The 26,807-nt window shown below is 39.4% G+C and overlaps 1 protein-coding gene across 4 annotated transcripts in view; it reads right to left on the bottom strand.

Moving 5' to 3' along the window:
- foxp1b (forkhead box P1b) overlaps positions 1-26,807 on the bottom strand; it is a 163,098-nt gene that overhangs the window by 125,153 nt on the left and 11,138 nt on the right. For 3 of the 4 annotated variants that reach the window (XM_057337521.1, XM_057337516.1, XM_057337517.1), the window contains exons 3-4: positions 22,145-22,241; positions 6,311-6,359 (exon numbers count right to left, since the gene is read on the bottom strand). The gene's annotated coding sequence lies outside the window, so the exon portion shown is untranslated. Of the gene's footprint in view, positions 1-1,533; positions 1,598-6,310; positions 6,360-22,144; positions 22,242-26,807 lie in introns of those variants that run through there. The other variant, XM_057337518.1, reaches the window with a different exon arrangement.

Here is a 26,807-nt window from a genome sequence, read left to right as displayed (position 1 = left end):
TTTTCTTTCAATAATTCATCATCTCTTTGTTATTGCCAAGCACACAGAAAAGAATTAAAAACCGCTGATTCCTTCTAATTAATGCTCTCGCCTGTACTCGCTACAGATGTCTTAGATTTCCCCGGTAATCTTTCACTGTATTTAACCCTGTCAAACATTCAGGCGGGCTATTTTTTTCCTCCCTTTCTCCGTCTTGTGCCTCTTAACCTCCTCCATTTCTCCTCTTGTCTATTCATCTCATCGCCGGCACATTCTGTATTGTCTCTATCTCTCCCACTAAATCACCTCTTGATGTTTCCTTAATTTATTCCACTCTCTCATTCCCAAACCCTGTCTTTCCCTCCCGCTCACGGACACGCACTCGCATACACACCAGAGGGGGGTGCTCTGTTTTTTTTGGGCGAGACGTACGTTACTGTGTGAGAGAGGAGAGTTTAAATAAACATCTGCACGCCGTGGCCACAATAGAGTCTTTTGTGCTGAAATGGGCACAGAAATTATGTTTGGAGGGCCGTTTTCAGCTCGCACAACATGAAAGCACTCAAACAGGTTAAATTGCCATTAGGAGTATATTAAGACTTCACAGAATCCAAAAAGTCTCTGTGTAAGTCACGCAAAAAATGTAAGTCATGTAAAAAATCTGAAACAAACATTATTATAGCGCCATAAATTCTTATTTATGGTTTCGGAGCACAAGAAAAAAAAAGATTCTGTCATCATTTATTCTCCTTGTGAACATGCATACGAGTCTTTCATATGTGGAACACAAAAAAAGATATTTTGAGAAAAGTCTCAGTTGTTTGTGTCCATACAATGGAAGTCAATGGGAGCCAATGTTGTTTGGTTACCAACATTCTTCGAAATATCTTCTTTTGTGTTCTCCAGAATCGTTTGTGTTCTACAAAAGAATGTCAGTCATACAGATCTGGCATGACATCAGGGTGAGTAAATGATGAAAGAATTTTCATTTTTGGGTGAACTAACCCTTAAACATATAACAAGGCTGTTTCCATTAACCCTTATGATCTGTACAAAGTTTGCGGTAATTTCAGATATTCCTTAAAAAATAACTAAGCTAATATGTCATGACTTCACCTAAACTTATAAGTACTGATTAAAACAAACTTTTAAACTTATTGACATGCTTCAAAAGCTTTATGAAACATGACACATTACTCATGTCTGGGGGTCTCAGAGACCATAGATATCAACTTTTTTCACATTCTCTAATCGTCTTACACACCCACCAGTTGTTCATTTCATTTTGTTTTACTCTATGTTTTTGCTGGAGTGAAACTGACACCAAAGAGAAACAAATACTACTTTGCTGAATAACCACTTCTTTGAAAAATGCTTGTCTATATTAAACAACAGATGGTAAAAGATTTAATAATAAACTGCTGGGTTTTATTAGGACAGGGAAACAGAAGAGGTTCATTTGAATACATACAGTACTGTACACCATTGGGTTCTCCATGACCCTAAACATAAAAGCGGTATCTTTCAACACAACTCGACGGTTAAGGAACTTACCAGGATGCATGCGAAGACTCAACAATATTTCAACACCTTTTCTCCTGCTGTTCTGCTGTGAAAAGGCAGTATCTGTTTCTCCTTCCTGTCTCGCTGGTCGCTCTTTGTTTCAACACACTCCACACCAACAAATAACACTCTATGCAAAGTGATGCCTGCGAATTGTTTTGGATCCATATTTGAATATTTAAATGCTTCACTTTAGATCTAGATATTTGGCAGCAATTTCCATATATGAGTGTGAAGCAGGTACACACCAACTGATAGCGGTTCTTCGTTTTTTTTGTTCCCACCGTATGACAAAGATCTGATACGCACCATTCATTTCTATACCTGCAGTTTCGCAGGGGGTCACGCAACTAATGTGGAGAAAGCTCCTAAAGTCTGTGCAAGTATCAAAACAGCCGCCCACGCGATGGCATTTAACCAAATTGAATGTGTTGATAATATAACATTTACATATAGCATAACTGCAGAGCTCTGGGGTGATCGTTATCGAAAACCAGCCTAAAGACATACAGGAACTCTAAAATGGGTCGCTCGCAAAGACGTCTGGGAAAAAATGCCACAACAACGCCGTGTAAAACAGGCAAATAGATTTGGGGCGTGGGGTCCCCAATGATGCTAGCTTGTCGTTTCACGCCATGGCATTTGCTTAAGAGATAGACAGCTTACGTTGGGAGGATAGTTAGTAATCTGTGGACGCCCGGGCTGGCGTTACTTTGTGCGGCTGGAGAGGAGAAAAGTGGCTGGTTTTTGAGATTTTGAGAAGGCCAAGATGAGCTTTGATCTTTGGGCTTTGAGAGGGAGATACTGACTCCGCTGTCAATCTGTCTGTAAAGAAAAAGCATGCTCCTGACATTTTTGTAAGATATGCAGTCGAGTGTGTGAACATGTTTTTCTTTTTTTCCTGCAAATGCTACGAACTGACACGGCCTGCGAAAATACCACGATTCTCTACCACGAGTTTGCACACATAAAAACTGTGACAATAACAAAAGAAGCAAAATAAACTAAAATAAATGAATGAAAAAACTTGTGTAAACGTGTAAAATGATCTACGCTGGCGGCCAAATCTTTAAACAGAAACTGAACATGATTGAAAAAGCAAAAAGGAAAAGGAAGTGGCACACAGGCAGGATGATATAGCAGAGTTTGGCAGAAGCCTATAGGATAGGCACAGAAGGTGTCACTATTCTTCACGTGACCCAAGGGGAGAGACAGAGAGAGAGAGAGAGAGACTGTCGCCTTCCTTCAATTCGGAGTGCTGTGACTCATATGCTGCTTGTCACATTGGGTTTTGAGCGCCTGCGAGGCAGACGTGACCCAGAGCGGCACCCATGTCCTCCGCCTGTATATTTACAAACAGAGACAGGGCACAAACAGGCTGGGGTGAGACGTTTTGGCAGAACTGTGAGAAGCAGGGGCGTAGAACACTGGTGAGAGTAGAGAAAGGGGAGAAAGAACAGATAGAATTGACCCTGTGATGTTGCCAGTGTGTGTGCGTGTGTGTTAAATAAAGCGAGCATGTCAGTGCAAAACAAATTCGATTCATCCTTCAAACTAAAGTGGACAATTCTGATTTTCTGCTTGGATGTGATTTTTTAGGTTGTTCATTTAACCATCATAACTACTGATTTGAGTGCTTGAGCTATGCCAGAGTATGAATTTCAAGCCACAAAGATTTGATGTTTTTTAATAAATGTCTATATATTTAAAGGGACAGTTCACCCAAAAATAAAATTCTCATTAATTTATTATTCTCATCATTTATTAATCCTAATGTTGTTCTAAACCCGTATATCACTCTTTATCGTTCTGTGGAACACAAAGGAAGATATTTTGAGAAATGTCTCTGTGGTTTTGTGTCTATACAATGGAAGTCAATGGGTGCTAATGTTGTTTGGTTACCGACATTCTTCAAAATACTTTCTTTTGAGTTCTGCAGAAGAAAGAAAGTCATACAGGTTTGGAATGACATGAAAAAATAATTTTCCATTTAAACCGACATCCAAATCGTACAAATTGCATAAAATCTCCACATATGACAGCAACCCAGATCAGCATTGACAATATCAGATTTAGGGGTGGTTTCCCGGACAGGGTTTAAACGTAGTCCCAGGCTAAATTAGTTGTTTTCGAACAATACAGTCTTCTAACATTTATCACTGACATATCTTAAAATATATCAGTGCGATTGTTTTGTCTCAAGATGCACACGGTAATGTTTTTTGCAAAGTGCATTATTAGAATAGACTTAAATATCCTAATTTCACTAAAGCCTAGTCCTGGTTTATAATAATCCCTGTCCGGGAAACCACCCCTTAGTGCGATTTCAACTATTCATAATATAGAAAAAGAAATTCAGATTTTGTCCCCATTCATCTGTGGTGTAAATATGGCCAAAGGTCTTATCAAACACTCTATCCGCAGTTTAATATACTGCAAATATTTGAGGCTGCAGTCACGACGAAGATATTAAAAAGCAGTAGAAACGCTCTAAAAAGTGTCGCCTAATGTTACTAATGGAACGTATTAAAGTAAAGCGCCGCGAAACGCCTTGAGATCTTTCCTAACCCAAATAATTAGTCAATATTGAAAAGGTTAAATTTAACAGCAAGGAGAGCTTTCACGTCCTCGCGCGGAGACATAAATGCAGCCTCTCATTAGTCATAACCATCTACAACGTGCAAGTACCAATTATGAGTCTTAAAAGTGCTTTTAAAGGAAATTTTAAGCAGAGATACTCTTCGCTAACTCGTGCCACAGCGAACGGCCTTCCTGGACACTTTAAAACAGGTGTGATAGTGGACAGTGCAAAGTAATTTAATGGAAATAAACCTACAGTCCACCTGCGTATTGGGTCCTAAATCTGAATAACTAAATAATAACCTGCACTTAAATGTATTTTCGAGTGCTTTTCAACACGACGTTTGCACATTTGAATCAATATTCAAGAGGGAATAATCAGACATTTCGCCTTAATTCTCATGCGACAGAAAGGATTAATGCGCTACAACTCATCTGAAAGTTTGCCGGAAGAACGTGTTTTTGTGTTTGTTATGTTTAATTCATGTTGTTAACGTGGATCCGCGCCAACGTCGCCGTATTGACTTTCAAATCGCTGATCTCTGAACTAACATGAAATTGTGTAGTTGGAAAATGACAAGAGATTGATTTCCATAAGTCTCATAAGCACAACTGACTATGTAAATAGGGCTGATTTCTTTATGGGGGTGGGGGAAAATAGCTCGGCACTCCATTTACATTATCAAATGACACAATTTACATTCATGTTTTCCATTTACTATCAATCTGTAACGTACACAGTTTTTGCAAGCGGGCGTAACTGTTAGAAGCACTTCTCTAAAACGCTGTCTGGCCGGGCTGGTAAAACAACAGACCTGGCACTAGCTCCATTATGACAAAAGCATGCGATAACAGAGAAGCCATTTAAGTACCATTCAACCAAGCGAACGCAGGCTGAAATACATATTCACGTCGATAAAAGAGTTGAGTCTTTCGGATGGACTCTTTATGTTTGTTTGGCACCTGTTTCAGGTACTTATCTGAGTCAATATGCTAATGAACGCTAATGCGATAACTCGTGTACAGCAAAGCTATGTTTTTTTGATTAAAGGTTGTATACGGATGTTTACAGTAAACAAGAAAACAGGCTGATGTGATGAAACAGTGTGATGTGTGGGAGGGTCATGGTTTGTTTGTTATGTTTACACAACACAACACAGGAAGTGAAGGCCACATTGATGTAGGTCAAAAGTGACACTTAAAAAGTGAAGTCAGATAAACCAGTGAATACAGATAAACCTATTATTAACATTGGCCATGTTTGTAAGTATCTTTATTTTATTTTTTTTAGGTCACTGTAGCACACCTATAGTGCTTAAAGGAACAGTACACCCAAAACAAATTCTGTCATCATTTACTGACCCTCGAGTTGTTCCAAATCTGTATAAATGTCTTTGTTCTGATGAACACAGAGAAAGAGATTTGGAAGAATGCTTGTAACCAAACAGTTCTTGGTCACCACTGACTAGAATGAAAAATGATAATGGTAGTCAAAAGTGCCCTTTTGGCTGTCTGCTTTCCTACTTTATAGACAATGTCTTTTAACAAAGAGCATTTTTTACTACTATGTAGTCAGTGGTGACCAAGAACTGTTTGGTTACAAGCATTATTCCAAATATCTTTCTCTGTGTTCGTCACAACAAAGAAATTGATACAGATTTGAACTTGAGGGTGAGAAAATGAAGACAGAATTTTGTTCCTTTAAATTTAATAAAGAGGAAATCAAATATTTTAGGAACCTATACAACACAACAAACTGAAACAACTATATACAATTTTTAGCCAAATTTGAACCGGCACATTCAACTTCAAAATTAACATTTAACCTATTTTTTCCAAAAAGAACTGTAAGTAATAACTGTTATGGGGCATAAAATAAAAATAAATAAGGCTTTACTATTTTTTCTACATTTCTCGTAAAATAGTTAATTTCAAAATTTTTGGATAAGAACAATTATATTTTCGCATTAGAAATACTAACCCATGCTGTTAGTTTAGGGCACCTGTGGCACCAAACTTACATTGGATGGTGGTCTAATAAATTTGTTAAGCATTGTACATTCACATATATGCATTTGGCAGAGGCTTTTATCCAAAGTGATTTACGGTGCATTCAAAGTATACATTCTTATCAGTGTGTGTTTCCCGGGAATCAAACCCACAATCTTCACGCCCCTAAGGCACATACCTTTCTGAACTCTCAGCATCCACAGGGCCGGACCACTCGACTCTCCTCCCTGCAGAACAGACAGCAGGTAGAAACAGGGATGAAAGAGAGGGCAGAAAGAAATGAAAAGACAAAACGTCAGAAAAAAAACATTAGAGACAAATGAGAAAATCTACAGAAACTTGGAATCATCAGAGACTGGTGCTCCACATCCAGCTACCAAAAAAAACCTGATGTGGATTTGTGCTAATTATCCAGCCGATATCGTGATAGCTTTATCTCCAGACGAATCAAATGAAGTTTTCTGCTCGGATGAGAACAAGGTAACGGGAGGACGAGGGGATGTGGAGAGAGAAAGGTCACTTTGAAACAATTGTTCATTACCCGTTTCCTCAGAGTTTATTTTGGCGCCATGTTTAAATAATCTGGCAATGCATTTTTAGCATCTTAACAGGGCAAAATTCCCTTGATTAAACAAATAATATCACATTCAAGAAAACTGTAATTGAGTTCAAATTGATTCGAGCGGATGCTCTAATTGCATTTAAACACTTTTCCTCTCTAACCCTGAATTCGCAGCTTCTTAATTACTGGCCCTCCGCGCGAATCCCCCCGGCGGCGAGGTGGAAAATAAAAATAGTGCGAGTTTTACGGCACATTGTTAAACTGACCTATAAACTATTTTATTCAATATAAACGAAGGCCCAGCGGAGAGGAGGGTGAGGTGTTGAGGGAACGCTACTAAACTCAGATTAGCCCAATCCCCCACAGACTCGAACCTGTCACTCATCTTCACGAACCCCCCTTCACTTTCGCCTCCGAGGGGAGGGAGAGGCACAAATGTGTTTCCTGAACAAGGTGCAAAAGGCACATCCTGATTAAAGGATCGACGGCCCGCCTCGCCAGCGCCGCTCCAGTCAATCTTGCAGATGCAGCAAAAGTTGCCCGAGAGGAGGAAAGCTGCTGCCAACTCAAACAGGGCTCCCTGGCGTGTGTGTGCGCACGTGCGTGCGTGCGTGTGTGTGTGTGTGTGTGTGCACGCCTGCAGTGGCCTTCCTGAGGGCACGGTGCAGCTGGATCTGTCTGAATAAAGGTACGAGGCAAAAGTCAAAGCTACTGTAAACTCTCCACCCTCCCTCGGTTATTCGCCAGGACGTCCCGAATCAAAAGAGAAAAGACCCCACCTAAAAACACGCCGCATTGTTTTTCCCCGGCAAAGCCTTCCCACGAATTACAAAGGAAACCGTTTGTAAAGAGGGCAAGCGTTTGCTTTTTCCTGTCCTGTGATCGTGCCAAACAAAATGCCAGGAGAGAAAGTGACATTCAGCATTGGTAAAAAAAAAAAAAAAAGAGCGGTTTGCAAGCGATTCGAGTTTTTATTTCATTGTTATGAGGTTGACACCAGAGAGGAAACCAGAACAATCCATTCAACTGTTTTCCTTTTTTCCAGCCTCTCTTTCTCCTCTGAATTTAGAAACGCTAATTAGTTTTGCTCTCATAAACCCAACCTGAAAACGGCCAATTAGAAAGTGTGAAGTGGGAGACGTGCTGAAGAAACAAGTGCTTGGAGAAGGAGAGCGAAAAAGAAAGTAAAAATCTCATCATGCTTCAATTACAACCTCACATCCAATGCAACAGAGGGGAAGAAAAACATTTCACACTTTTCACCGAGAACATATGCCGGTTTGTCATTCGAGCACGCAGCTCGAACGCGCTTCTGCATAACGGTGTTATGTAAATGAAACGTGATAATGTTTCATCTGTATCGGTTGTTATTCGGCTCTCTCGGGTGCGTTGAGGTCATCGTTTAAACCCAACCACCTGGCTAACCACAGCGGCAGCTGGGCTCTTACACAGCCACCAGAATCTGACCAGAACGTTCCCTTAAACCACCTCCGTTAATCCGATATAGCAATTCCCGCTTTCAAGGGTACCTTCACGTTACCAACGCAGCAACTTGCTTTTGTTTTCAAAAAGGGGCCGTTTCGTTGGCTCGCCAGGTGGCTTATTTTCATACCGAGGACGTCGTTTGAAATTAATGATAAACTTGAGCGAAATTGTCTTCGGGAAATTTTGGGTCCCGTCCCCCGAGTTGACCCGGGCGAGCGTTCCATCAATGTCAGATTTAAGACTGATGGTCTGTCAAAGAAACCCCCCTCCTTCATCTCTAGCCGTTCCCGAGCCGGGACGAACGGCTAAATAAAGAGGCCTGGGCGAGGCGGAGCTCCGCGCTTTTTGCCGGGAATGAATTCTCAAATGCCGGGGTCGCTGCCAACGTCCTTGCAGCCAACGGCTGAGAGGGCAGAGGAGTTCACGCTAACTGCAGCTCGGACCTGCGCTGAACATCTGCTCATGAATGAGCAGGCCGCCTGCTAAAAAAGTGCAGCGGCGTTACCAGGGCCGGCTGATGAAAAAGTCAACGCTCTCTTTCTCCTGGCACGCCGGTTTGGCGTCTACTCTCCTGAGCCCGACCCCGCGGAATCATATTAAGGGAATCTGCGAGCGCGGCGCGGGGTTTATCCGAAAGAACAGCTGCCGTGGAAAAGGGATCTGCTGCTTGAGGAGAGCTATGGGACTTTTGCACGGAGATCTGCCTTCACGTATGCTGTTTGTCCTTGAAGAAGGGAAACAAGGGTTTAACATCAAAGTAATACGGTGAGAGGGATGGCTACATAAAAAAAAAAAATCACACAAGATGGGGGGGGGTCTTTAATGATTTTTTTGTCCACAACCATAGGTATAAACAATAGTAACTGTAATGTTTACCCTGACAAGCACCCTAAGTGACAAAAAAAAAAAAAACAGAAGAACTGACTGAACCCAAACCACCCCTGTGCTCTTTCATCCACACTGCAGCCAGACCAGTTACAGGTACACACCGTATAATCACAGTACCAACTTTGCTCGTAAAACCAGGCTAAATATTTGATTCACATAAAGCCACCATAGCATTATACCTACAGGAGAGCCAGAGGTTTTCTTTGGAAACATCACTGAGTAATAGCAGAAGTTTAAGGAAGTGGTAAAACTGAAATAACCGATTACCTCACATTCAGCAATTTCGCTTCTGTCTCGGGATGGGTTCGGCTCACTGAGCCATAAACAATTCTGTTTGTATACGGCTGCGGCGAAATGCGGAACGGAAGCTACGATGGTCGGTTTCTATGTGCGGAGCAACCTTTTAAAGACATCAGCGAAAAAACTGGGGAAGCATTAAAATAGACACGACGTGTATTCGTTTCCGATTGAAACATTCCAACTTCCTTGTGAGACTGGGGTACATTGCTACATTGGTCATACGGCCATCTTAGTTGCGCTTTAATATGCAAAATGTTTGGCCTTTTGTGTGCAGCTGTGAGTTTAGCTTTTTCTATTGAAAAAACCCCTTTCAGTGTAACATCTGATATTCTTCTAAAGTTCATCGCCAGCAATGGGTTTGAAGCATACTGTTAAAATGTAAGACCTGAAAATAAAAGCGTCATATAAAGGTCAACAAATACAAGCATTCATAACATAATAATGTAGTAAACCAATAAAAATAATCTTGTTGTGTTTAGAGGTTTGCTCACTATCGGTTATTCTTAAACAAAATAGGTGGCAGCATGCCTAAAAACATTTTAATATAAAACAACAGGCATTTAAATTCAACATTGTGATTTTATTCAAAGTAAATGCTCAATAAGTGTCCTATCAAATCTCGAAGCGCGTTTTATCTTTTTAATTCATCTAAATGTGTCAGTAATAGGGAGCGAGCGAGAGAGGAAAAAACTGGTAAATATGACTGCATAAATTTAATGCACACATTGTTGACACATAATGTAATTTAAGTTGGGGTGTGAATGAAAGCCCAGCAGGGGTAATAATACCCTCCTAATGAGAATCTCTGCTAGCTGTAGACCTTGCTGAGATAGCCATAATGCATTGCTTCTCTTTTTTTTTATAAAATAATTGTTACAGTTATTAAAGATGAATCTCATCAGAGGCCGGGTGACAAAATAATTCATTACCAAAAGCACGGCTTTAAATAGCTGCAAATTAAATTCCCCACAGAAAATATGCCTGCAGATGAATGGGATCGTTATTTCATAAATATTGGATTCAGTGTGCCCTTGGAAGACAAAAAAAAAAAACATCAGAACGTCCATTAAAAGAGTTCACGGCGGCTAATCAATTACTATAAAACCACAAAGAATTTGTATAGCGTACGTTATATTGACAATGGAAAAACAACATTCTGGAACGCATGTAAAAGTATGGTTGATATTTTTTAGGCACTGCACAATTTGATTGAATTTCGGGGACACGATCCAACTCCAAAACTGATTCCTGGCCCTGATTGTTTTTTAACAATAGTAGATAGATACAACTCCTTAGGAAGTTTAAGCATTGTTTGTGTGTAAAGATTGTGCATAAGAGCAATACTAAAATATGTATGCTCTAACCAGCCAATAGAAATACAATAAGAGAGTATAATAACATCACGCTCAGCTCTATGACTCTCCTTTTGTATAAATGAAACGTTAGAGCACCTACAGCAAATACATTTATTCCCTTTAAATACGAGAACGCTGGTTGCTTTTCTTAAAGATTTTAAGCTTTTTCTGTCTTTTCGGCTGCTAAGATTACCTGAAGACCCTTGTGCATGTTTGTTAACAGTTATTTGTATATGCTTATGCTTTCCATGATCAAGTTAATGAATTTAAATTCCCGTTTATAAATCTTTCTGGATTGATCCAAAACCGTGATAAATTTGGTTCCCCCAAAGGTCGGCGTCAATGCAGTTCGATAGCAATGACACTGAATACACATACCGTCAATAAATGATTACATTGATTATTTGTAGTCCCTGTTGTTTACTGAATCCTCAGAAACTTCCCAGCAAGCACCAGGCATCTCCTGTCCACACACGCAGCAGGATGTAAAGAGGAAAAGCTTTATTAAGATCTCGCAGCCATAAAGAGCAGGGGGTGACTAAGCAGCTACATTAGCGTCTAAAAGCCAAAGTTATTTAAACCCAATAAAAGGCTAATACATTGTTTGAGTGGAAGTTACAGTGAAGTTATCTCCACCTTAATAACATCACGGCGAGCCTGATGTTGTTTAGATCAATAAAGCCCATTACAAGAGCAGGACTCCACACAGATAACAGGTCTCAGGCGCAGTGATGTAACACTCTATGGCATCGCGAAGCAGAAAGGAATCTTCTATTAAATAAAGGGGCCAACGGAAGACCAATCATAAGGCTCGATAATCTGATAAGAGGCGAGTGTGAGTGTTTTTAATATACAGGATGCTGCATTTGAATACAAGCACGATGGCGCGCTTAGTGTCGGCAGAACCGGTTTGCCTGAAGTCATGGTGTCACAGCGAGTCGTAGGGCGTCTGTTAAGAGTATGACCTTTATAGGACCCTACTGAGTTTTTTCTGAATCTTATTTTATCTGATGCTCTAAGACTGAGGTCTACCACAATGCTACAGATATTTAACCTTAAAGGGACAGTTCACCCCAAAATAAAAATTCTGTCATTTATTCACCCTCACGTTGTTTAAAACCTGTTTATGACTCTTTCTTCTGAGGAACACAAAGGAAGATATTTTGAGAAATGTCTTGGAGGTTTTGTTTCCATACAATGGAAGTCAATGGGGGCCAATGTTGTTTGGTTACCAACTTATTTTGTGTTCTGCAGAAGAAAGAAGGTCATACAGGTTTAGAATGACACGAGGGTGAGTAACTGATGCAGGAAATTTCATTTTTGGGTGAACTATCCCTTTAAATCTGGGCTTATGCAACGCTCAAACTAATTGAAACTCATAAATGAAATCTACAAAACATTCCTATTGTGTGTAATTTTTGAGTGTCAAATAATTTGTAAATATGTAAACGATTTGTTAACAGATTTTAAACATTATGGCTCAACCAATAGCATGAGTTTGGGGCGGGACTACCTGTCAATCAAAGGCAGGGGGAGTGTTGGGAAAATTTGTTTGCAATGCCTTTGACTTACCAGAACACATCTCTGTGTAATTTCTATTTTAAATCATCTGGGAAAAATATGTGATGAGATAAATTTGAAACAATTCTCCATCTTCTTCATGATTGGTTGTCATTTGCATGAGGGCCTTTGTTCTGCATTAGTCCACCAGGTGATGCTCTGACATCTCACCTAAACATTTGACAAACCTAAAGTTATAACCATGACAACAGACACACCCACACAACTCAGACACAAAGATACACAAATATAACCGAGCACTTCTAAACCAAGCACATTCCCCCATAAGATACAGAAAATACCAAAATGTCTAACATTCTGAAGCGACGATAACGCTATCATCCCCGAAAACTGCAAAACAATGACATTCACCTTGCGCAATGTTGATTCACTCCTGGGTCAGTTTGGAACAAAGGAACCCAAATGAATCGACTTTTTTGTAGACTCAGACTCCAGGCAGCCTTTCTGAAACCTTTGAGTCTGGTCAAGAGACAGGAAGTGATGAAACACGTAAATGGTTTGAAGGGAGAGAGAGAGAACGCGCTTGTATGTGCGAGGGTTCATAACACTGTGTTCTTTCTGGTGAGAGGTGCAAACACAGGCCGAGGATTGCAGGTCTGACAGACACCACTTCACAAAACCACAGGAAAGACTGCTCTGATGTTACCTCTCGCACCACACGCTCTGTGATAAGAAGAAAAAAAGATCTTGAAAAGTCCCTTCATGGGGGTTTCGCTGCTGTGCGTTTTTAAGGAGGCCCTGAAGAAGAACGTCTGCGCACGGCGCAAACAATAAACATGTTGTGCGATTGAGGCCTAACTTACGTAAATGTTAAGGAGAGTTGCGTAAAAGAAAACATTGATTTTGTTTATTTTGCAAAACAAAAATGCTAAATTAATAGCTACAAAAATGTTGTCAAAAATCGCTGGGCCAAGCGAAAAGTCATTTCACACAGTTTCTATTCCAAACTTAAAGTCCCAGTGAAATTAAAAATGACAATTCAATTTTTTTCACGAAATATTGCAGCGTTTATAGTAAATACCTCATCAATGTGGGTAGTTTTCTTATAAAATTCATGTACCCTCATAATCTTCAGTTAAAATCTGAAAATGCACTTCCGCCCTGAAATGACCATCCATCTCAAATGACGTAAATTAGATGGCTTGGCCGGAGCATCCGTTAACTCCTCCCCCTGCTGCCAGATTCATTTAAAACTCAATGCAACAGCTGTTTTTACACATCCAATCAATTCGCAGTGAAAAACGCAGGCCACGCCCACTAATTTTCTCCTTTGAAATCCTTTTCACTCGAAAATGTGTCACAATACGGAGGTAAAAACGATCGAACTTCGGGGACTTTGAATTTGGCAATGAACATTCATTCCAAATGTTAGCATTTTTATGTCACAAAAACAATTTGTGCATTTCATGAATGAGGCCGCATTAAAGTTTACACACCGAATGGCAAATAATAATTTTGCTTCGAAAACAATTCAGACGATGGCAGAGTTCACTACAACCGACTAAAATTTCAGTTTTCGTTTTTCGGTGACTCCACTAAAAGCCGCAAAACGCCAGGGCATTCCAAGATCGGTGCCACGTCTCTACATTGTGGTATGACTGGGCTGCCCACATATTGATTTACGCAACCTGAATTACCTTTCTGGCATCTCGGGGGACGAGTGAAAAACTCTGCACAAATTTGCTCAGCAGAGTCGGTAACTTGAGAGCGATGGAGTCCAAATGGACGCCTGTGAAGGTGACGATAGCGAATATCTCGGCAGAGCTGATCGCCTTTGACAGTGTAATATTACTGGACGATAAATATACAGAGCTGAGAGGGCAAAAAAAGAAACGTGTCGGCGAGAGGGGAAGGCTGCCGCCAGCGATGGAGGCATAAATAAGGTCTTTTACCTTCGTCAGTCATCCGTCTTTTGACACGCAAGCTGAGCGTGGCTGTAATTAACACGGAGAGAGATAATGGGGTCTCTACCCACTGATCAATCTGCCAGATACATCATCCGTCTTTTACAATGCCACCTTAACATCTTTTTTTTTTAAAGAGACTGTGACAAAAAACAGCTACCGATATTAGCCTTTTTAGTACTCAGCTTGAAACGGTTTATGGGTTTATTGACACGGCTGTTTACGGTGTGTTCACAAAAGCACCGCTCTTTTCCACGAGACGCAAGTTCGTGCATCAATGCAGGACGGTGAGGTTTGCTAGACTGTCGGGTCAGTTGGATAATGGGCTGAAAAACACGGGGACGAGGGTCGTGTTTACAAGAATCGAAACTAAGGAGCCACAAGACAGAAACGTTAGAACTGTGCTCAGGAAGGATAAGCTGTAGTGTTGCGTGTATGTGTGGGTGTACGATTGTGCGTGTGAGCACTTCTGTAGCCCAGCCGGGAGACAAACGAGCCTGTTGTTTGTTTGTGTCTCTCAACTCTGCCTGTGTATGTCAGGTTTAGATTCACTTTCACAGATTCACTGCTGCTGTCCCCCTGGCCTAGTCTACACTGGCGTTCTGAGAGACGGCTTTAATGGGCACAATCCTGTTTCTGCACTCGAGGGGACGGACAAGAACACGTTGACGGTATGAACTTGTACTGGACCTGTGGCCTAGCGGTTATAGCGGCACTCGTGTGGGCAAAACTAGTTTGAGCCATGTCTACATGAATATCTGGACTGTGTTTAGTATCTTTAGTAAGTTAAAGATCTTTATTGACTCAATTTGATCCCAATTGGTTGCTATTTAGGTAGTACAAAAATCTCTTAATTTGCTTATTCCTCATAAAAATACTAGATAGAATGCATAAACGATAAATTACAAAGACCGTAAGATATAACAAGATGAATGATAAGAATAATCACAAAGCAAAAAGACAATCTGCAGTATAAATAAGAGACCCTGTATTTTTTTAACAATTAAAGGAACAGTTCACCCAAAAATAAAAATGTATTTGTTCACAATTTTTGTTCTGATGAACACAGAGAAAAATATTTGGAAGAATGCTTCTCCTGTAATCTACTGTATTAGGAAAAAATGACAATGGTAGTCAAAAGTGCCCCAGAACTCTTTGCTTTCCTACATTCTTCAAAATATCTTATTTTGTGTTCAACAGAACAAAGAAATGTATCAAGCAATTTTTCCTACTATGGTAGTCAATGGTGGCCAAGAACTGTTTGGTTATAAGCATTCTTCCAAATATCTTTCTCTGTGTTCATCAGAACAAAGACATTTCTACAGACTAGGAACAACTTGTGGGTGAGTAAATGAAGACAGATTCAATTTTGGGTGAACTGTCCCTTTAACAATAAAAGTGAAAAAAAAATTTTTAATACAAAATGTAAGAAAATATGAATTGCTTTGCTAACACTTCCCTGATAGAGGCAGAAAGGAAAAAAACAATGAATTAATATTAATGCTAAATAGAATAAAAAAGTTGCTTGACATCCGTAAACAAATAACAGTGAATAAAACAAACTGGCTACTTAACTAAATGAACTTAATTAATAATAAATGTATTTATGACTTGTGTGTTTTTACATCCTTGTATTGTTTTGTGCCCAACAACATCCTTTGCAAAAATATAATTTTAAAAAATGTCATGCTTGACATATCGTCGTATTGTTTTAATAACAAATGCTAAAAAAATATTTTTGATTTAGATTTTAATAAATTGTTGTATATTTATTTAGATTTACACATATATGTAATAGGCTATAATATACAGTACATACAATATATTACTATAACTGGACATGTTTTCTTGTTGCGTTTTAGTCTCTACACACCAAACTACTGAACACAGTCCACTACAATGATTTTATACAAGCTTATATAACCAAACATTTATTAATACCTCAAATAAAAAAGTGCTATTCAATCTATTGAACACTACCCGTCATACACACACACACAACACTAAGTTGGCTCTCTCAGCCCTGAAAGTTTTCAGTGTTCATCATTAGCGCGAGGCTAAACGGTCAGTGCGCCACTTCCCCTATTTAGACAAGCGATCCGTGAATAAAAAGTAGATCGGATGTCTCATTGCGTTTTTAGGCCTCATTAAAGCCATTAACCTTATATGAATAGATGGAGGATTTTAATGTCAAAGAACAGGAGCTGTCTAAGTCACTTGCGTTGTGTTTGTTTTTTTCTCATGGACAGATTTCACAGCGCTGGTATTTATCACTGGTTACACTCACTATTCGCTTTACACTCATTTATTTACGCTTTTTTAAGATGTAAAGCAGAAAGCAGGAAGCTGAAATTATCAAAATTATTATTATTATTTTAATAATGCCATAGTATTATACAACATCAGTGTAAATAAGTTTTTCATTTTACTTCTCCTATTTAAAATAGGAGTTGTTATTCTCACGCTTATCTTTTGGAGGGTGGGGCTTATTTCTAATTTAGTAAAGTCTGAAGGACCATCCGGCTAACGTCATTTACAGCACCTTAAGTTAAAGCGATTGGTGGGAACTGTGGTCCTATAAACACAAGCTTGGAGAAAAGGAAGTCTCATGAATAAAGGGTGTATTTGATGCGTATCGGCTTGTTGATGGCTTTTAGGGTTTGCTGAGTACCTCCACCTCAATCGACAATGGGCGGCATATGTTAAATTTATGATTCAGTGCCACATAGGAGAGAATGTGTCATTAGGGGGTGGCACCAGGTTCGGTGTGATGATGGGACCCAAAAAACCCAACACACGACCTTTCTACATATCTCTGACAATTAAAACCCATTGCGTTCACACGCCCTCCGCTGTCCCTCCCCTTCGCACTTTTTCCCAGTGACCTGCGCTAACCTGCTCTCATCTCTCCGTGCCCAGACAGGAAACAGTGATGAGGGAGTGCTGGTGCGACCGGCCCAGAGTCCAGACCGGTTCCACAATACAGGCCACCACCCTGATCTTCAACCTGCCCTTATCTGGCCAAACTAGGGAGATGGGGGGGGCATTTCCTGTGTGAAACCGCATCTTTAGCAAGCATCACCTTCGCCTCACTGTAAATAAATACTTTCTCTCTTGTTCGCTCGCTCTCTCTCTCTCTCTCTCTCTCTCTCTCTCTCTCTACATCCGCCAACTGTCACAGCCTGTGCCTCCAATCACCTTCGAGTCCAAACAGGAAAGTAAAGGAGGAGTGGAGAGATAGGAGATCTGGGCGTTAATTTGCCGCTCGCTGCAAGTTGCTCCGTCGTTTCCTACACACACACACACACACACATGGTCAGCTGCCTGGGACTCCATCCTGGACTTGTGATCTTTTCCTGATTCTCGCCGTTACGACACCGGCCCACCGTCGGCCAGCCGCCCAGCCATACAGGAAGTTGGGAAGCTAGGTGTAACTGAAAGCTTTTGTAACTTGAAGGCGGAAAGCGGACAGTAAATAAGAAAGTGAATAATCCGTCCACTAAAGGAGACACCAAAATCAAAACGATTTGCTGTTATATTATTTCAATATTATGAACAGCTGCAGAAAATATATAAGAGCGCAAAAATCCATTCTGAATTTAATATTTACAGGTATGTGTTTAAGTAAAATGATCATTTTTGTTTCATTCTGTGAACTACTAACAATATTTCTGCCAAATCTCAAATAAAAATATTGTTTCTACTTGCATTTATTGAAAACCGGAGAACAGGTTCTTATGTTCACGTTTAAGCAATACAACAGTAATAAATGAATAACAGTGAAATAATTTTTTTATGTGACAACCTCGACAACCTTATCACATGCTGTCAGTCTTTTACATGTTGGTTGACTTTATGTCACTCCTGAGGTTTAATTTTGTTGAAATACCACCGACACTGAGGTGAAATGGCCACAATACATCTAGAAATGGTACATCTAGAAATTTGGAATGGTCTCTTATTTTTTTCTGTGGCGATATATTTTTATAATATATATTATATTGTTATATCATATGATATTTTATTTTCATATTATATTCAGCAATGAGATAAAATTTTCGCCTACATTTCCTCTCTCAGCATCAAATGATATAAGCTGTGCAATTCAAATTCACTTAATTTTTATAATCTTTTATAGCATGTGATCCTATTTGTGTCTACTTTTCATCCAAAGGAATTTCGTGAGAAACTAGCTCAAATTTAAATGGGGAACTCAATTAGGTCTCCGGCGCTACAAACCAACAACCTTCGAGCACTAAATTTGTCCTCGGGGATACATCTGACATATACATAAAGCTAATTGTTATAATTGTACCATTGCCTCTCTGTCTGAAAAATAGCGTTTTGGCCAGTTGCTTATTTGTGGCTGGGCGCTAAAGGGAGTACAATTAAGACCCCCCTCACACACTCGGAGACCACCCCGACAGGCATGGAAATGGAAGTACTGTGTAATATTTCCTCTATTCAAGGCATCTGCTCATTGAATGTCATTCACAGGGTCGAAGACACGTTTACTTTGGGCCTGCAGCCCTCTGACCGGGCGAGTGAAACTCAACACTCATTTAGCAGTGACTTAACATACGGCCCACTTCACAAGTGCACACACGCATACACACACACGCTCATTAGATCAGTATCCTGTCTTAATTGCCTCTTTGTAACACACACCGTAGGCTAATGCAAGGGGTCTCAGCATAGGATTAGTGCACCGTATTTTTAAAAACATATTTCCTTGTGCATAATTTAGGAATCTATTTTCTTCCTGGCAGTTCTTGTCCCCTTATACTGTCATATATTATGCTTCATCATCTCATTTCACTTTTCTGTAAACAGGCTTTGAATGACTGATAAATGATTCTGCTTATATTCATTTTTGAATGATTGTAGTCTACTAGAAAAGGTCAATGGGCGTCATTTAATATACTGTATATTCACACATACCAATATTTTTTCTTTCTAGATTTAGAATGAAATTTACCCAAATTAAGATTTTATTTCTCAGTGGTTGCTCTTTTATAACTTAAGAGACCTAAATGAAATGTAACCTACTGTAGAATAACTCCATTAGGCATCACCTTTTTCTCCTTAAGAGAAATAAAAATAGTTACAAATTGTTGACATTCCATGACTGTATAGAGCTGTAAAATTATTGTAGATAACATGGCTTAGATAATTTGGTCTCGGAAAGGTTTGATTAAAAATGAAAAAAATCATATCTAAATTTCAGACTTTCGTGACTTTGAAAACTCAAACTGTGCTCTTTTTCCTGAGATAACAGAGCTTAAATCTCTTTTTAAAATCATACGTGTCTCATCTAATATTTCATGAGTGTTTCTTAGAACAAAAGTCTGAGAAGTATAGAGGCTTATGAAAAAGTCTCAGCTTGACCTCCATTTATTCTCATTGCCCTGTAGAACAAACACCTGAGATTTTAAAGAGATTCTCCTTTTCTTCAACAAAAGTTGCTGCTAATGAGCATCAAAGCCTGAAAATAGTTCCTATATCACTTTACAATCAGACGAACAAGCAAAATCACAATCTGCAATGAGAGATGTTAAGCCCTGATGTGGACAATGTATGATGATGTCATGGGTTGGTCCAACTCAAAAGCGGGGGTCTGCTAAGGCCGTCTAAACTTTATTGCCCTCCAAGGATGATGAGGAAATAGTAACATCCATTTTATTGTTGCTTCAAATTAACCTTCAACTCTGAAAGAAAAAACGGTTGGATAACCTCTCTGTTTTGTGAGCTGTTACTCATTTCTTGCTATATATACAGCATAGACATACATATGAATCTATCAGGGAAATGAGAGAAAATGTTTTAAAACCATGAATACAGCTTCTTATTAAAAGCATATAAAGTTTGCTCTAAAACTGGAATTTTAGCTGAAAAATATAAGCAGTGCTCATACATGCACTAAATGCATCAAGAAGTGGTTTTAATGTTTTTCCTACGTTGCAACTTGGTTTCTATGGTGTTGCTAAGGCATTGCTAAATGGTTACTAGGGTATATTGGGTCATGTTTAATTTAAGTATCAACTCATATTTCCTAAAATACCAAAAAATTGGACATCTAATGGATTGGAAGGCCAAAAAATAAAATCACTTGATCCTGAAAGATATCTGTGACTTTTTGATTTTTTGCTGTTTTATAAGAAAAGTCTTTTTTTACGTTCTACAAAAAAGTCTCAATCTGATCTCCATTAAATTTCATTACCATCTCCAACAAACAATTAAGATAACAAACAGATCTCATTTGTGACTTTTCTTTCCTATGGGCAGAAACCGGCCTGAGGCGCAACCAATGGGCAAATGCACCATCAGCAGTTCTGTGTGTCGAAAATGGAAGAGAGAAAGAAATAAAAAGAGAGAAAGAGAGATAGAGAGAGACCCCTAAGTGCTTTCTCTCATTGGCACAGAACAATGATTCGCGCCATTGCCTGCTGTATCCCACAAATGAGGCATTACGTACAGCAGCTACACTGCCACTGCAGGAAATACGTCCTCTCCTTCCCTCCGAACGCTCGTTTCATCCCTCTCCTCCTTCTAACCTTCCAGTTTCTTCTGTTCATCCTCCACTTCACATTATATCAAAGCTGGCGGAGGGTCTCCCGCCACGACGGGCCGCAAAATAACAACTGTCACCTTCAGCACAATTCATTAAAGCAATTTAACGTCTCCGCCTTCCAACGTAATTTTTATAACTGAAATTTAATTCTCCCGCAATATTGTTTTTCGGAACGAGAGGGTTAATTGACATTTGTGGTAATTAATTGCCAGGCGGAGAGATATTTATGCCGAGCGGCTAAAAACAAAAAGTGACGTGGCGAGTGGGAGAGAGGGGTGGCATGCTGAGACGCTCTCATCATCCCGGCCTTCCCTCCTGTGGATGAGGAGGGATGCTAGACCACGGAAAGGAGCGACTTCGTGTTTGGGGATTTAATTGCGCTAGTATTCCATTACATCGGCACAAATGTCACTTTCGCTTCTGATCGGGGCCAAAAGCAGGAACTGGCCTCGTGCCAGGACCACGGCGCAGAGGAGCGCTCTGCCAGTCGCGACAGGAAGACTGGTGACTGACGACGAAACATAAGTGCGATGGGACAGTGACATGAAAACTGGGTCAAAGGCAAATGGGCAGAACTACCCGCCAAAGTGTGAAGAGAAGAGACGCAGATAAAAGATTTATTTCTAATGTACTGTAGCAGTCTTCATATACACAAATGACATCTCTTTAATGTCTCAATTGCTTCTCATGGATGGCAATGATATTAAACCTAGAGCAGATGGAGACTTTTGTTTAAACATCTTTCTTATGAGAAAAAGCCCCTAATCTCTCATGTGCCTCTTTTTATTTCAAACACTGCTCAGATTTGCCATGACACCAAAGTTTGCAACCACAAGACAAAGATTTCAGTAAGACATCAAATGATTTACTTAAAAAAAAAAACTAGTACGTTTAAAAGAAATGTATTGTATATTCATGTCTTAGTAGAAAAAGCTAAAATACACATGACAAATTAGAGAAATTTTAATGAAACCATTAACTAATGTCTCAATTGTTCTCCCAAAATAGCAATAATATAAAAAAACAGCAAACTGAGAATTTAGCACCCTTATTTTGCTACTTAGAACAATTCCTTATCTTACATTACATACATCTCAACAATGTCCCAAATATAAGAGACTTTATTATAAACCATGATCATATTATCTAATACTACGCTGTCCACAAAAGCTCCAAAAGCATGTCATCAAATCAAATGTCTCATTTCTTTCTATTTTTTAAAATAAAATCTCAGTCCTGAAACATGAAAGAACAACATTTGAGCAATAAATTCTTCCACTGGGAAATCAAAAACATACTATGAATCTTTACTATTACCACTAATACTTTAACACATTCATCTGTACAAACTCTTAAGATAACATACCGGTCACTTGTTTTGACGAGGTTGACATTCCATTGTTCCAATCAAAATTCAGCAAAGGCAAGGAAGAGGCGGAACCATTGGACACGGCCAGTTCAATCTGAAATAAAACGCAGAAAAAGCAAAAAAATGAGAGGATACGAGTGCATATTAACATCAGCAAAATTACAAACAGGAATTGATACCATTCCGTAAGGTGGGGAAGGTCCCTTAAATTCACTCAACCCACATAAAACTGGATGATGACTCAAATGAGAAAGAAACATGCGAAACGTGATGAAATCCGACCACAGATGCTTAATTTGGTGACAAATTAATTCCAGGACTGACCTAAATGCATCTTAATACATTTTCAGATTTTTAACAGCAAGCGTTCGTGACGCTTATGATATTTACACATGCCGTCTTATAATCAGCATAAATCTGCTGCTCTGTTGTGATGAATGGTAGTGACTCGGTAGACAAGTCATTTGGGTAACTGCTGCGGCCACACTGACACTTGACAGAATTCTCCAGAACGTTTTGTCAGATCCCGTAACTCAGTGACACGTAACTCTGACCAATCAGCGAAGTCCATCAGCAAAGGTGATCTGCATAGTAAAAGGCTCATTGTAGTGGTCAGCGTTTAGTGAGGTGTTTTCTCATTAACACAGAGAGAGTGAAAGATAAAGGGGGCAAATGAGTGAACGAAGGTTGCGAAAAAGAGAGAGAGAGAGTAGAAGGTGAGAAATAGATAAGAAACAAATGAGGAGTTCCTGTCATCTAATGCAGCTGCGCAGTAACATGAGCTTGAAAGCAAATAGTGATGTAGCTATATGCAATGACAATTCAACGTTTAAAGGGGTCATATGGCACGAATACGTGCCCATGCATGTATTAGACACGCAAAATTGCAAAAATGAAAGTGTGGGAACAAAAGACGCATTCTATCTAAAAGCGAATGCTCACCCAGACCTGCCTGAAACGCGTCGTGTAACCACACCCCCACAAATCTACGTCAGTTCGTGGTATGATTTGACTAAGACCGCCCAAATGTATACGCAAGTAATGTGGGCGCACCTGTCAGCGCAATTGCTTTGAAACCTGATGCTCCAAATATGGTAAGAGGCGTTACATTTCCATCACATGCTTGCAGTATTCGACCAATCACTACGCACTGGTTAACTGGCCAATCATTGTACACCTCGCTTTTCAGAGCGATGAGCTTTGTAAAAAATCTGTGCGTTTCAGAGAAGCGGGGCAAAGAGGAGATGCAAACATGCGGTATGTGGAAAATACAGCGTTTTTTAACCTTAAATCTAGGGATGCACCGATACCATTTTTTAAAGACAGAGTACCGATATTTTTTTCTGGTACTCGCCGATACCGATACCTATAACCGATGCCTGTATAATGTACAATAATGTTAATAAACCAGTATCTTACTGGTACATTTTCTTTTTTCTTTTGTTTTTAGGTCTACTTAAATTTAAGTACTATTTTTTAATCGAGTTCTATTTTTTATGATAAGTAGCACAATTTTACTAGCACATTTACTTCAGTTTACTAAAGTAAAGAATATACTCTGTGGTCAAATTATAAAAAAATTAAGGGGGTGGTGTGGTAAAATGTGAGTGTATTATAACTTGTTCAAGTCAACAGGACTTTTATTTTGACGGGACGCCGCAAATGGTGTTTGGTTATGTGTTCGTGTCCTCGTGCAGTGAAACGCTGGCGCTGAAAGCTCCACAAGCACAATGCGTTCAGTACACGAAACCGCACCACTCTTTCACACACGGTAATGCAAAACAAGCAGAATACATATTTAAACAGTATCTGAATATTTTGTTAACTGTTACGTTAGTTGTTAGCTGTTCAGCGCTAATTTCTTGTTAGGAAATGCCTGGATTCCTCGATTCCATCCGCGTTTTCTGCATTGCCGAAATCATAGGGCTCTATGAATGTCACATGAGGTATCGGTCTTTGGTATCTGTCATGGCTCTGCCTCTATTAGTCATGTTTTTCTTGGTCCTGTGGCAGAGCCATGACAAAGCCTTTGGTTATGTGTGGAGAGAAACATATTATTGCCCTTTTGACAATATTATGCGTTCTCTCCAGTGTCTCGTCATTGGCCCCGCCCCTCTCGTTTCCCGTATTGTTTCCCGGCCATGTTTGATTACCCTCACCTGCCCTGTGTCGTTATCCTTCGTTTGTCTTCCCTTTAAATAGTCCTCATGTGTCATTGTCTTGTTGCTCGTGGATTACGTTGTACTGTGTATGTGCTTGTATGCCTGTGCCTTGTGATACCACCTTGTCGTGTTCATAAGTTTATATTCTGCCTGTTTTCGTGTTCCTGTACAAATGTTACGTATCTGGATGTCCTGTGTTCTGCTTGTAGAGTGTTCCTGTCCCTAGCCGTGCCCGTGTTCTGTGAGTGTTGTGTTCTACCCTTGTCGTGTGTTGAGTTAAGACGTTTGGTCTGTCCTTTAGTTTAGTTTTTATTGTTCTTGTTTTCGTTTTGCCCCCTCGTGGGAAGTCTTTCGTTTTGTATTCAGCTCTCAGTTCTGTTTTCCCCATCGAGGGTGTTTTGTTTGTGTTTTTGTTATTAAAGTCTTGTTTCATTAACCCCTTCACTGCCTGCCTGCATTTGGGTTCTTCTCTCCCGCGAGATCGTGACAGTATCGGTGTGTCATTACGAGTACGAGTACATGAGCTTGGTATTGGGCCGATCTAAAACCAAAGATAATATTCATTTTAGCCGTGTCATATGACCCCTTTAAAATATATTTTATATAAAATGACCATATATTGAATATTTACTGTATATTTAAAACATTATTTTGTTAGCAAAATGAAATGAACAAATATCATTAACTGCAATCGTTTCAAACAAAAAATTGTTTCACCATTTAGTTAGCTAAAAACTAATAAATAAGAATTCTTGTTCATTTGCTGAAATACAGCAATTTTTGTAAGGCATTAAACATTTTGAATCTTCTTGTTGCTTTGTTACAATGAACGATTCTCTGATTTAAAAATAAAAAATTGCCATTTGAATGTTGAAAACTCACAAGCACATGCAAAGAACAAATATTCACAATCTCTCCATATCAGGCCAAAAAACTCAAGCCTCGTAGCTCATCTCCATGTAATTCATGTGTGTGTAATTCAACTAGCGCTAACCCCGTTAGCCGGTCGCATTCCTCCGCTCGGCAGCTTCTGATAAGAGCCGCTCTGATTAGCCGGCCGCGTTCCTGTCATTTCTGTACAAAATACACCAGTCCCAAAAGAGCACTCAACCCCTTCGCTGCTATTTATGACTCTCGCGTTTCTCAGCTGTGTGGACAACAATACAAGTTTAAAAGGTGCAATAGGAAATCACTACAGGTAAATGGGGAGAGAGAGAATGATTTAAAGTACGGATGTGCTCAACTTAAAATTTTAAATATTGACTAGTAAGCTATTTGGCTTTTTTGAAGCCCTGTTAAAGGGGCAGTTCACCCAAAAATAAAAATTCTGTGAACATTTACTCACCCTCAAGTTGTTTCAAATCTGCATACATTTTTTGTATTCTACATTTTAGTCAATTAGTGGCTGATTCTTGTGAACTTATATGGTCTCATTCAAAAGCTTGTTAAAAGCATTGCAAATTGGTTGTACTGGTTGTAGGGCTGGGGTTGGGATAGACCTTTGTGCTTGCTTTTTTTAAATTGTACGCATTGTACAAATTCATACAAAATCTGTTCAGAGACTACGTACAGTAAAATGAGTGAAATATAGCACACTGTTAGCATGCCAAACACCAATGCTGTAATTAAAAAAAAGATCTCATCAATAAACTCAAATTTCTACTCAAAATTCTCCCAATACTATTTTATTCTAAAGCCAACTTTTTCTTCTTCTTTTCTTCCAATTCTTTACAGCAACAATTATCTCATTATTTTCTTTTTGTTTTTCAAAAGGAATATTAGGAGACACACCTCAGACAAACTTGATACTTTGATCCCAAATACTTGGGATACTCCACCCAAACATGACAATTCTAATGTATCATTTACTCACCCTCAAGTTGTTCTAAACCTGTATACATGTATTTGTTCGGTTGAACACAAAGAAACATATTTGGAAGAATGTTAGCAACTGACAGTTCTGAGGCACCATTGACTACCATAGTAGAAGAATTTCACTGCATATATTTTTTGTTCTGTTGAACACAAAATTAGATATCTTGAAGAATTTAGGAAAGCAAACAGTTCTTGGGCACTCTTGACTACCATTGATATTTTTTTACTATGGTAGACAATGATGGCCAAGAACTGTTAGTTAACAGCTAACATTTTTCCAAATATCTTTCAATGGGTTCAACCAAACAGAAATTTATACAGATTAAGAACAATGGGGGGGGGTTAATTTCAGTTTAATTTCTGGTGGAGTATCCCTCTTAAACATTTCCTGAGGTCTAAACAACCAACTCCTAACAAAAACCTACCCTCCGGACGCACACACAGCCAACAAGTTCATTTTGGTGGCTTTGTACACAGCAGCTGTTCAATGCAACACCCCTCGGCATGCACAACATATGGTTTTAATCCAAGCATTTCACACAAATTGAAATCCCTGTCAGTCTCTGAGAAAAACCAGTTACCAGCCACTTTAGAGTAGTTTGATAACTTATTTGTGTGTCAAG

The sequence above is a fragment of the Triplophysa rosa genome, linkage group LG7 (genome assembly GCF_024868665.1).
Source record: "Triplophysa rosa linkage group LG7, Trosa_1v2, whole genome shotgun sequence".
NCBI lineage: Eukaryota > Metazoa > Chordata > Actinopteri > Cypriniformes > Nemacheilidae > Triplophysa > Triplophysa rosa.
Note: the sequence above shows the minus strand (reverse complement) of the source record. Positions and strands in the feature narration are given on the sequence as shown.